Below are 13,451 nucleotides of genomic sequence, written 5' to 3' on the forward strand. Positions count from 1 at the left end.
TGAAACAACTCTCTCGGAGGTATAATACCACAGTTCTCTATGGTTTTCACAGAATCACAGAATCACAGAATCACTGAGGTTGGAAGGGACCTCTGCAGATCATCTAGTCCAACCCCCCTGCTCAAGCAGGGTCACCTAGAGCACATTGCACAGGATTGCATCCAGGCGGCTTTTGAATATCTCCAGAGAAGGAGACTCCACCACCTCTCGGGGCAACCTGTTCCAGTGCTCTGTCACCCTCACAGTGAAAAAGTTTTTCCTCATGTTAAGATGGAAGTGTCTGTGTTTCAGTTTGTGCCCATTGCCTCGCGTCCTGTCGCTCGGCACCACTGAAAAGAGTCTGGCCCCATCCTCTCGACACCCTCCCTTCAGATACTTGTACACATTGATAAGATCTCCTCTCAGCCTTCTCTTCTCCAAGCTAAACAGGCCAAGCTCCCTCAGCCTTTCCTCATAAGAGAGATGCTCCAGTCCCCTAATCATCTTTGTGGCCCTTCGCTGGACTTGCTCCAGTAGTGCCACATCCCTCTTGTACTGGGGAGCCCAGAACTGGATGCAGTACTCCAGATGGGGCCTCACCAGGGCTGAGTAGAGGGGGAGAATCACCTCCCTCGACCTGCTGGCAACACTCTTTCTGATGCAGCCCAGGATACCATTGGCCTTCTTGGCCACAAGGGCACATTGCTGCCTCATGCTTAACTTGGTGTCCACCAGCACTCCCAGGTCCTTCTCAGCAGAGCTGCTTTCCAGCAGGTCAACCCCCAACCTGTACTGCTGCATGGGGTTATTCCTCCCCAGGTGCAGGACCCTGCACTTCCCTTTGTTGAATTTCATGAGGTTCCTCTCTGCCCACCTCTCCAGCCTGTCCAAGTCTCTTTGAATGGCAGCACAGCCCTCTGGCGTATCAGCCACTCCTCCCAGTTTTGTATCGTCAGCAAACTTGCTGAGGGTGCACTCTGTGCCTTCATCCAGGTCATTGATGAAGAAGTTGAACAAGACTGGAGCCAGTACTGACCCCTGGGGGACACCGCTAGCTACAGGCCTCCAACTAGACTCTGTGCCACTGAGCACAACTCTCTGAGCTCTGCCATTCAGCCAGTTCTCAATCCACCTCACTGTCCACTCATCTAACCCACACTTCCTGAGCTTGTCTATGAGGATGCTATGGGAGACAGTGTCAAAAGCCTTGCTGAAGTCTAGGTAGACAACATCCACTGCTCTCCCCTCATCTACCCAGCCAGTCATTCCATCATAGAAGGCTATCAGATTGGTTAGGCATGATTTCCCCTTGGTGAAGCCATGCTGACTACTCCTGATCACCTTCTTTTCCTCCACATGCGTGGAGATGGCTTCCAGGATGAGCTGCTCCATCACCTTTCCAGGGATGGAGGTGAGGCTGACTGGCCTGTAGTTCCCTGGGTCCTCCTTCTTGCCCTTTTTAAAGACTGGGGTGACATTGGCTTTCTTCCAGTCCTCGGGCACCTCTCCTGTTCTCCATGACCTTTCAAAGATGATGGAGAGTGGCTTAGCAATAATGTCCGCCAGCTCCCTCAGCACTCGTGGGTGCATCCCATCAGGGCCCATGGATTTGTGGGTGTCAAGTTTGCTTAAATGATCTCTAACCCACTCCTCCTCCATCAAGGGAAAGTCTTCCTCTCTCCAGACTTTCTCTCTTGCCTCCAGGGTCTGGGGTTCCTGAGGGCTGGCCTGAGCAGTAAAGACTGAAGCAAAGAAGGCATTCAGTAACTCTGCCTTCTCTGCATCCTTCGTCACCAGGGCACCCACCCCATTCAGCAAAGGGCCCACATTTTCCCTAGTCTTCCTCTTGCTGCTGATGTATTTGAAGAAGCCCTTCTTGTTGTCCTTGACATCTCTAGCCAGATTTAATTCCAGACGGGCCTTAGCCTTCCTCGTCGCATCCCTGCATACTCTGACAACATTCCTATATTCATCCCAAGTGGCCTGTCCCCCTTTCCACTTTCTGTAGACTTCCTTCTTCTGGTTGAGTTTTGCCAGGAGCTCCTTGCTCATCCATGCAGGTCTCCTACCTCCTTTGCTTGACTTCCTACTCATAGGGATGCACCGCTCTTGAGCCTGGAGGAAGTGATGTTTGAATATTAACCAACTCTCTTGAACACTCCTTCCTTCCAGGGCCCTCACCCATGGGATTCCTCCAAGTAGGTCCCTGAAGAGGACAAAGTTTGCTCTCCTGAAGTCCAGGGTTGCGATCCTACTTGGTGCCCTGCTGCCTCCTCGCAGGATCCTGAACTCCACCATCTCATGGTCACTGCAGCCAAGGCAGCCCCCAACCTTCACATCTTCCACCAGTCCTTCTTTGTTTGTTAGTACGAGGTCCAGCAGCACACCTCTCCTTGTTGGCTCCTCCACCACCTGGGTCAAGAAGTTGTCACCAATGCTCTGCAGGAATCTCCAGGACTGTTTGTGCCTAGCTGTGTTGTCTTTCCAGCAGATATCAGGGTGGTTGAAGTCCCCCATGAGAACCAGGGCCTGGGATCGTGAGGCTACTTCCAGCTGTCTGTAGAAGGCCTCATCGACTTCCTCATCCTGATCAGGTGGCCTGTAGTAAACACCCACAACAGTGTCACCCATGCTAGCCTGCCCTTTAATCCTTACCCATAAGCTCTCGACTCGCTCTTCATCCACCCCTAGGCACAGCTCAATGCATTCCAGTTGCTCTCTCACATAAAGAGCAACTCCACCACCTCGCTTTCCTGGCCTGTCTTTCCTAAAAAGCACGTAGCCATCCATGACAGCACTCCAGTCATGCGAGCTATCCCACCATGTCTCTGTAATGGCAATGAGATCATGGTTTTCTATGGAAACTGTCTACCATACCTCAGATGGCAATAAGAAGTTGATCTCCTTTTTGAAGATGAGCTCCTTTAAAAATCAAGGACACTCATATACTCTTATTAGCATATGATTATTTCCACAAGCTATGCATTGTTGCTATGTCTGGCAACAATGATGATTGACTCTCCCTGGACAGACAGCTCAACAATAAATTCATAGGCCGAAAGAAATAAAACCTTCACTCAGAGTCGAAACAGCAGCTCAAACAGCTGATAGGTTGGTAGCTGCTCGCAAAGCTTCTGCCAAAGCAGCAACTATACTGACCATGTTTTATTTACTTCTGACTTGCTTTCAAGAAATGAAAGAATACTATAGAGGTACACTGTGGACTTTCCTCCGCAGGGGAGTTTTTTTGTGCAGAGTAAGCCAAGATGTGAATTTACAATGCACCGATTATCACAGTGACTCTCTGCTAGTTACACCTGGCAAAAGCGTTCCAATTTCAGAGTACAGCATTCAGAAGGGGAGATGGTGCACAAAACATACTGTGTTATAAATTCATACCTTACACTGCAGTTGCTTACCTCATGATAAACCTTCCACACAGAATAACACTAGAGGTTAACAGAGGATTAATGACATTTGTTCTTTCCTCTAGCATAATGCAACTATGGATATTAACGGGGACAAAACTTTGATATCAGTACGGATAAACATGGACAGGATGGGCTGCTGCTCTTAGGCATTATAGAGCACAGCTATGCCCCCAAATTTTATCAGAAATGTGATGAATACACTTGGATAATTTTAGGAATTTTTTGGAAGATAAGTATTTCAAAATTCCCATAACTCAATGTATGAAATGTTGCATATTCATCATCGATAACAAAACACAGTTCATGCCACTAAATGAAATAGTTTGTAGACAGCTTGATTTGAAATAGAATATTATCCCTTATAACAAAAGCACATTTTAAACTAAAATTGCATGCTGGACTTTTCAATACAGTGTATTCTTCTTATATTTTTCATTTTCAGTGATTAGAATTGCTATAAACCGTCATTCACAGCTAACAGTGAAATACTATACAGATACCTGAACATTTAGAAATAGCTTGACTCTACAGTCAAGCTCAGTGTTATTATGGGAGGTGTAATCCACTGAAAGGGAGAGATGAAAATGAACACTCAAAATGTCACGCTGCTAAATAGCAAAACCCATCTTGTTGCAGCAGAATAACGTTTTGGACAGATTCCACTCATATCCCTTTGAAAGTGACTGAGAGAATGCAGCTGCCGTCCAACATGTCTTCTGGTGGGACCATTTATATGCCAGGCCAGGCAGTAAAAAAATAAGCAAGCAACATTTGAAAGCATTTGTCCAGGTTTACCTCTGATGTGACACTATACATTTTGGCTTGGCTATGCTAAAAGTAAACTTTTTACTTTTTTTCTTGTTGTTGTCCCTACTGTTCAATATCGTAAAAAGGAACTAAAAGGAGGCAATTCTAAGAAGACATCTGACTGATGTTCAGTCACAGAAAACTTTTTAGACAGATTGTGGGACACCTTTGATCTGAAATCTTTCAGCTACATTCCTACCTCAGAAAAAAAGATGGTAATTTTCCTTTTTTATGGGTTCCATATCTGACAAATAAAAAATAAAAATGGCAAACCATCTGCTTGTGTTGGCACAGTCAACAGAGCTAGATTAATGCAATGTAAAACATGCCCTTTCAGCCTGTATATACCAGAGGGGTTATAATTTAATAGAACAGTTATTGCGGTGGATTCTTCCTGGAGCCATGATGCTTTAAACTTACTGCTTTCAGACTACCTAAAGTCTTTCTGAAACCTGAGGTTAAACACATACACACAGGGATTTTGCTGTGGAACACAGCCAGTATTACTCATCAGATTAAAGAAAATTGCTCTCCTGAAAATGGGCATATCTGAGGTTTTCCAGGAACAAGCCACTGATTGATGGCTGAGGAATCACTACAAAAATAAGTTTGATTTCTTGGTAACTTCTGTTAATGAATATGGTATACTTCAAAATAAATTTTGCAAATATTGTTCTTTTTCAACAAAATGCTTATTTTTGAATTTTAAAGGGATGCATAAGTAGATCTCCTCATGAACGTAACCTACATATAATACGTAGTTTAGGTATGTCTTCCATAGTTTGCTTTATCCATAAGTTGAAAATTTGGAAGAAAATTTTCTTTAGAGTGAACATTCTCCTTCCTGAAATTAATAATTTGTACCCAATATCTAGATATGTTCACAATGCAAGCAATTACCTCTTATATCTTTGATAGAGAAAAAAGCATATTATGATGAATATTGAACATTTTAGGCAGGGAAATAATAAAATGATATTGTCTAGCACTTCAGTCCTGATAGTACTCCACACTGCAGAATCTTCTCACACTGTGGAAAAGTATTCTGCTTATTAAAGAAATAGTGCATTGCAGTCTTCTCAGTGATAGGCTCATTTATCTACAAACTCACTGGCCAAATTATTCCCTTACTTATTGAAACGTCCGTAATAAGAAATTCTTTCTGACAGTAGAGGTACAACACCTAGTGCTAAGTAGATTTGATCATATACTGACAGCCTTGATAAATACCCACTCAAGAAACTAAACAGATGTTTCTGGTGTGTGTGTGTGTGAGCCAACACAGTAATGGGGATACTGTGTTTACATGACAGCCTACTTCAATGAGAGTAGTGAATCTTTTCTCTGAATAAGCAAGTAAAAATTGAAACAGCTCTTAGGTATAAACCCTGTTTTCTGCAGTGTTTAAATAATAATTAAAAAGAAGTAAAAAAAGAACATTGCTAGTAGCAATGAAAATATTATACAAATAAAAGAGAATAGATTGAAAATGAACTATAATAAAATATAAGCAAGAAAGCTGGCATCTTAGTTAGAAAAAAGGGACACATTGTAAGATGACTTAACTATGTATGACAATCCCATAAATGATCATATATTTCAAAGGGACAGAGACATTTCTCAGACTGAAAGAACTGAATGAATACAACAAAATAAAATCCAACTTCATTAAGTCTTCTTGAATTAATAATGAAGGCTTCCCCCCAGCTTTTGGAATACTGTTATATATAAGAGTTATACATTGCAAACATTTTGTATACTAAGTTCTCTAGCTTAAACGCATTTGTAAAACATCCAGATTCCAAAATTGAGCCCTGCAGTTTGCTGCTAAAGTACTACTTCACCAACTCTATGAGAGTCAAGGACATTTTATCTACTTATTAGATATTTTACTTATTCTAGTCAGAGCTCTAAAATGGTTTATTCATCTTAGATGAAACAATTGTGGACTAAAATGAATAGAGAACAAGTGGAAATGAAACCTCCCCTCCTCATCCCCCTAAATCACCTTATTCCCATACTGTATCTGGCATTCACTTCTGCACACTGACACAACTTTTGAAGGAAAGATGGAGTTTTTCATTCCCATCCCACAGCAATTTTCCCCAGCCTTTGAGAAGATGGTTCTTGACTCTCCCCAAACAGAGGTGGGAAATGAGTAAAGATCTCAAACAACCTAAGCACATTTTCTAGAGCTTAAGTATTATTTATGGTTATAAACAATGAAGTAGTTCTGCTGTCTTATTATTTAATCATTTATATTCAAGTATCTTAAATTTTTCATGAAGATGTGACACTGTAAAAATAAATATAACTTGGATCTAAAAATGAATCTAGCAAATAAAATTGCCCAATAAGTAACAACTATCTTGTATGAAAAATCCTCATTCAAATTGTATGAAACCGTGTAGTATGAATCAAGTTCAGTATCCAGAAAAAAAAAAAAAGAGTCTGAAATACTTATAGCTAGGAACCAGCTTTTGCAGGCTACTTTCATCTGTCACAGTAAATGGGGAAACCTGCAGCTATTCAATATTATATTAAAATCTGTAGACACATATCTATTGCTACAATAATCAGGAAGAATATCTTAATCCTTGGGTCCATTGGCAAATAAATAGATCCAGACTAAAAAAAAAAAAAAGAAAAGAAAAAAGAAAAATTCCAGCTTCTCTCGATATATGAAACCAAATTGAAAAAAAAATGCAGGAAAGTATGACAGATTCTTTCTCTTCATTAAATTTCTCCAGAAGAGATACACCGACAAAATAAGTTAAAAGAACATGTAATGAAGGACCTGTCCAGGTCCAGTCTCTCAGCAACGGGATGTCTCAGTCAGTTACCAGTGGCCATAACATCAAGCCCAGTGTAAAATTCATTGCAGGAAGTTAAAACTCTAGAACCAAGTGGTTCACAAAGTGACTAAAGTCTCACAAGATGATTGTAGAAATTACAGGAACTTTATTTTGTTATTTATGTATTCTGTTACACTGTTATAGTATAAACACTTTTATTCTATTACCAGAAATAAAAGGAATACTTGTTATTCTGCTCTTAGTGATATCTGCTACCTTTCCTAAGAATCACAGATTCATTTCATGATACTTTTCACCTTTATTTTTCTCCTAATGGCAAGAATCCATTACTGTTGCATTCTTCATTTGCTGTATCAAGAAGCTGATCAGATTCCCATTCCATAAACTTCTTGACTGTGACTTGATTCACACCTTTCCCAACAGACGTTCAAGTAGTTAAAATCCCCCATCATCACATTGTCCTAGTTCTGCTACTTTATGAAACAAGCTGGAAGACAGGGAGGGGAAAAGGAAAAACAGAAAAGCAAATTCTTCCCCCTCTCTGCCCCAGGAAAAAAAAAAAAATGCCGAGTTCACATAATTCAAAGCAAATCAGGATCGAGGCTGTTAATTGATTTATTAACCACCAATCAGTGAACTATACATTCAGGTTCAATATCACTAATGCAACAGATAAATCACAATACTAGGCACTTATGAAATGTTAAATGTTAAAAATCACCTGAAATTCCTCCCAAGAGGTTGTAATCACACACACACACACACACACACACACACACACACACACACACACACACACACACTCACCGGCGCCGAAGCACCCGCGGCGCCCCCCCCCCCCCCCCCCCCCCGGTTACGGGTTTGCACACTGCCCCTTCGCGCCGCTTTCCGAGCTGACCCCTGCGTCGTTCCCAACGCCTCTGGGGAATCCCCCGGAGGCTGCTTCATCCGCCCGATGGCCGCCTTCCTCCTCGACATGGCCGGTTTGGGCAGACCCCCCCCGCCCACCGGCAGTTTTGGGTGTCACACACTCTGTCTACACCCACAGTCCTATCTTAAGTACCAGCTATGACTTTTTTCCTTTTCTTATTACCTAGACATTTCCAACAGGTCTATCTCACACTGCACTTTTGACCTAAGAGCAATATTGATTTGTATGTAATCCTTTCCCTACTGCCTTCCTGAATTAGCTTTACCTTTCTGCAGGAATACCCCAGTTATGCTGCTTAACTTAAAGCTCTCTGTTATGCTGGTTACCTCATAAATTTGGTTATATGCTAAGACTTCCAGCCCATCCTGTTTATTTCATATATTTTGTACTGGTATACAGACACATAAACTTCTTAGGTTACTGACTCACATTTTTTTTCCTATCTGTCATAAGACTCCTCCACAAAGATAAAGAGTATGTTTTTTATCATTTGTTTTTCCCCAGACATTTAGAGTGTATACCTAGTTATGGCCTTATGTTGCCATCTACCACTGTTCCTAGCTTAAAGCCTTTCTCATGACAGTACTAGACCTATATATTTGTGACACAGAATCATCTCTGCTCAACAGCCTTTGTGCTTCCCAGCAACATCATCCACTCACTCCTGTCATATATCTGTATGTCTGTCCCTATGCATGCTTTCTTGTGTTGTTTAGAAAACAACTGATGAACACCATGTAAGTATCCAATTTTTTAGTCACTCATCTCCTAAGGTTGTTCCTGAAAGCACTCTTAATGTTCAGCTGAGTGAGCAGCACCGACTAATAGCCAGTACATGCAGATGGAGAAGGATCTACTTTCAGAGCAGTCTCAGCTGTTGTTTCAGCAGCTGTCTCAGGTAGCACATCATCCTGGAATTATAAATCAAATCTGTAAAAAGGTCCATCCCTGTAACTGGCTAGGGAGCTACCAACCACCACGCTTCATCTCTTGAGTGTGGTGACTTTGGGTCTGGCAGTCTTTAGAGTTCTGTTTTTTCCCCCTCTGACACCAAGGTTGGATCACGCTGCCAGAATCAGACTGTTTCTAATTTCAGTGAGCAGCAAGCTGGGAAAAAACCTGCATTTCTTCCTAAGTAGCAGTACCTTCCTCTATTGCTGCTTCTTCTCTAGCTGGGTGATTTACATTTCTCTGGAAGTCTCTGTGTGTGTGACTTCAGGGAATTACCATGGCTACAAAAGTTTCTGACACTGGCTACCATCTTTTAATGTTCTGCCGCTGCTTCCTGAAAGGTTGCAGAAGCACGCTGGTCTGACAGGAGTTGTCTGCGTGTCCTGTGCTAGGCAAATGCTGACCATGGCCTCTGCAACTCCAGCCAAAACCTACGGAGTGGAGCACAGGATCTGGTTGCTGTAATAGCTGCTCTGTAAGTAGCTTTTAGAGGTACAAGAGGAGACAGACCAAGTAGCAGCCTTATATGTGAAGATAAAAGCTTCTCAGTGAGTGGAAATCTCTTTGCTTTTGTTCCTCTGGCTCTCTTCCTTCCAATTCCCTCACAAAATTTGCCTGTTTCTGTTGGCTGTCCTCTCAATTTATTATGCAGTGTTAACAAATAGTTAATGCTGTGATCAGAGAAACTGTATTTCTAATTATAACCAAACTACAGATGGAATATTTAGTTTGCTATGACCAACATTTTATCACTCAGATGAAAATAATATGATTTTATTGCTTACAAAACTGTGTCCTGATCTTGCACTTCTTACTCTTATTATACTGTTTAGGCTATGCATCCAGGGTAAGCTTTCCTGGATAAAGGAATTTCACCAGATAAACATTAATCTTCATAGACTTTCCATAAAAATGGAGTGCTGTGTAGCTATAAACTTTAAATTCACATGCTGGCTGACTGTTCAATAATTTCGCCAGATGCAATGTCGTCATATTAGTATAGACACCTATATAGATACTGAAATTAAAAACTTGCAGAAGATCTTTCATTCCATATTTTCATGCCTATGATATAGAATAATGTCAATATGGTGAAAAGTGTTAATTTACTAATGTGCCTTCATTTGTACTTTTTTGCCATTTGATTATGCCATTATGTTATGCCTCAATCGCTAAAAGAATGACTACAAGCAAAGAAAAAAAAAAGAAAAAAGAGAGAAAATACTGTACCTTTTCAATTTAAATGCACATTTTTTGATATTTAAAATACTATATATAAAATGAAAGTAATATATTCTTTGAATTGCATGCTGTGTTTATGCTAAAGTAAGAAATGCACAAGAACCATCAGAGGCAAAGAAGGATTCTCTAAAGTTGTAATGTTATTCAAAAGTTTGTACATAGAATGTTACATTATGCACACATAGAAGGTATTGACAAACCCATAAGGCAAGTTCTTTTAAGGCTTTAAATTGTACAAATGAAAATTATAAGTACATTACTGCACACATTTTTAATGCACATATACTTTCATTGTAGGCCTGTGTCAGCATGTCCAACTTGGCCAGAAATGCCATGTAGTAGAATTGACATACACTGAAGACATATTTTCTTATTTCCTACTATTGTTAAATCTATGTGAGTAAAAAGCATAAATTTTCAATTTTTGTAAACACAAGTTTATAGACTTGACTGTGTTGTTGTTGTTTTGCTTTCACCTATGTTTTCGTTTTTGCTGTATAACCCTCAAAGGATTTGAGGCATAGTATTTTTTCAAACAAAATATTAAATTTTCCAAAGTGCATCTCTCATCTCCATGATAAGCATTTTATTTTACAACCTTCTTCTCACCTAATCCCTGTCCTATTCCAGAGAATAATCCAATCATATATAATCCTGTCATGTATATCAATCATGTATAAGTAAAATGGGATTTGGTTGCTCATGAAGGTTTTCACGGGCAGAAGCTGCATACAGTGGCATCCTTCAGAACTGGCTATAGCAGCTATTGTGCCATGGTGGGTGATCACCCCTGTATCAGTGTCTCTCCCTACAACTATCAGAGCTTACTTCCAATATCATTAATTTTATTCAGATATCTTGTGTATCTTCACACAAGAACAAGAGGAACATAATGAGCAGTACAGCTGCTCGCTGTCTGTCTCTGCTTTCCTTCCTTCCCTAGTCTCATCCCTTTGACTAAGGACAATGGTAATATGTTTCACTGTCAGAAATAGAACGCAGTAATTAATTTGCAACAGGGCAAATTTATTTACCATAAAAAGTTTCTAACAAACATTCAGAGGCAAGATTTTATATTTCTAAACATTTTCAAGCATCAGTCTGAAACTCTGATTTTTGCTCATCCTATTCTAGCATCTGTCTATTTAGACAGGCCTTGAAGTCATACACTAGAAGCATGGGTAAACCCAGACATGAATATGGTCCAGAGGCAGCATGACCTACCCATCATACAGAGTGGAAAGCCCAGTACGTCACAGTACAGCAAATTCAGGCACGTGGCTTGCTCTGCTTTTCCTAGTGAGTCATGCACCAGTGAGTAGTATTGACCTTATACTCTGTGTTGTTGATGGAGAAAAGAATGTGTGTGAGTAGGATGTCACATGGGGATGACAGGGGAGGTTTAAGTCAGTATCTCTAGGAGCACTCCTCTTAGCTATAGTTAATCATCACAGAGAAGCTTACTCTTACCCAGTCTTCAAAGGTTCATGGAAGATCCATGGCCTGTGACAAAATAGTGTTCTTTCAGTGGAATTCACCACATAAGGGACTAATTATTGCAGCAAAGGGAGACACCGGATGAGATGCAAGATCCATTATACTAGATGCTGAGCTTTACTGGAAGCAGCAAAACATAATTCCCTCTAGAAACAATTTGTAGTCTACGTAAACCAGATATACCTAAGTTAGATGTGGAAACAGAAACACAGAAGACTTCTTCAGGAAAAAAAAAAAAAAAACTTTTTTCAGAAATGTAACCCAGATATCTTTACTTCTAGTTTGTCTTCTATCAATCTATGCTGTCCTTCTCATCAGGAGAGGGCATACACCATCATTGTTTTAATATTGTGAAAGAAAGCCTCACATCAAGCCAGAAGAAGACCTAAATCCTCTGCAGTTTGAAGCCAGGCAAAGATATGGTCAAGGGTAATGCTACGTCTGTAACAGAATTTGAAGAAAAAAATCACTTTAAGCATGAATGCACACTCAAGGCAAAACTGAAGTTATTTAACATTCTTGACCATTTTAGTGGGAACTCTGACTGCATAAAGTCTCCACTTTTTATCTCTTTAATTTGATATGATTTTCCAGAAGACTGAGGCAAAAGCAAAGAACTGTAAAGGAGCTTTTTAGAAATCTCTTATTTTTCCTAATAAATGATAGCAGACCAATCAAAGACATTACATTTTAAATGAAATTTTAAAGAGAAAATAAGATAACTTCCTCCTAATCCACCATTCACAGTGAGGAAATTATTATTAGTGTTTACATACTTCGGTAGATAAGTACATTCAGAGGTATATTATCTGCTTGATACTTGCTCATGTTAATATTAACAGGAGTGAGGTGCACATATCACTGAGAGAATAGGTGTGTAATTATTTAAGTGGTATGATATTAGTTTTATGGATTGCTGCATAATGCAAACTTTCACTCCATAAAAAAGCCAGTTGAGGGCAACAAAATAACGAAAGGGATGCAGGGTGTTACAAGGAATTTAATTTTATGGAAAGATTAAAAAGCTTTATTCAATATAATATCAACTCGAATGGCACCACAAATACTGAGAGCCTTTATTAATTTCTTATTCAGCTCAAAGTATAGATTCTGGTGAAATATTTTCATGATATTGATAAATTGCTTAAAAATAAAACACTGTGTACATATAACATTAGCCTCTTCCTTGCTGCATCTGACCCCAAGATTAAAATAGCAGCAATGTCATTGATCTAAAAGTTAAACATTCCATTTCTGCAGACCCCTTAGCCATTCAAATTATTGACTTCAATTTTATTTACTGCCAAGAAAATACACTTTGTTCATAAAAGAAAACAAGTATCAATATAATGTTCAAGTTTTAATTATTATAACTTCTGTTTAAAACTATTTCAAGGCAATTTTTCCCAGTAGAATTATCCAGAGATATAGTCTTTGTAGTTTTTCTTTTTTCTTCCCTTCCCTTCCCTTCCCTTCCCTTCCCTTTCCCTTTCCCTTTCCCCTTCCCCTTCCCCTTCCCCTTCCCCTTCCCCTTCTCTTTTTTTTCTGATGTCTATGTATTTTATGTCTAGGAGCAAAAATTCCACAATCCTCTGTTACCTGACCAGATTCTACCTAGTCCCAAAGACAATCAAGATAATTTTGTCAGAAATATTTTTGTGTTCTGAATGATCCTTCAGACATTCAGAACATCAAGTTAATATAAACAATAATTTATCATAAGGTAGTATAAATAGCCCCATAATAAAATGTATTAATAAATATTTTACAGAAAGAAGGAGCACTTTAAAGATGTGT

The sequence above is a fragment of the Apteryx mantelli genome, chromosome 1 (assembly GCF_036417845.1).
Source record: "Apteryx mantelli isolate bAptMan1 chromosome 1, bAptMan1.hap1, whole genome shotgun sequence".
Taxonomy (NCBI): Eukaryota; Metazoa; Chordata; class Aves; order Apterygiformes; family Apterygidae; genus Apteryx; species Apteryx mantelli.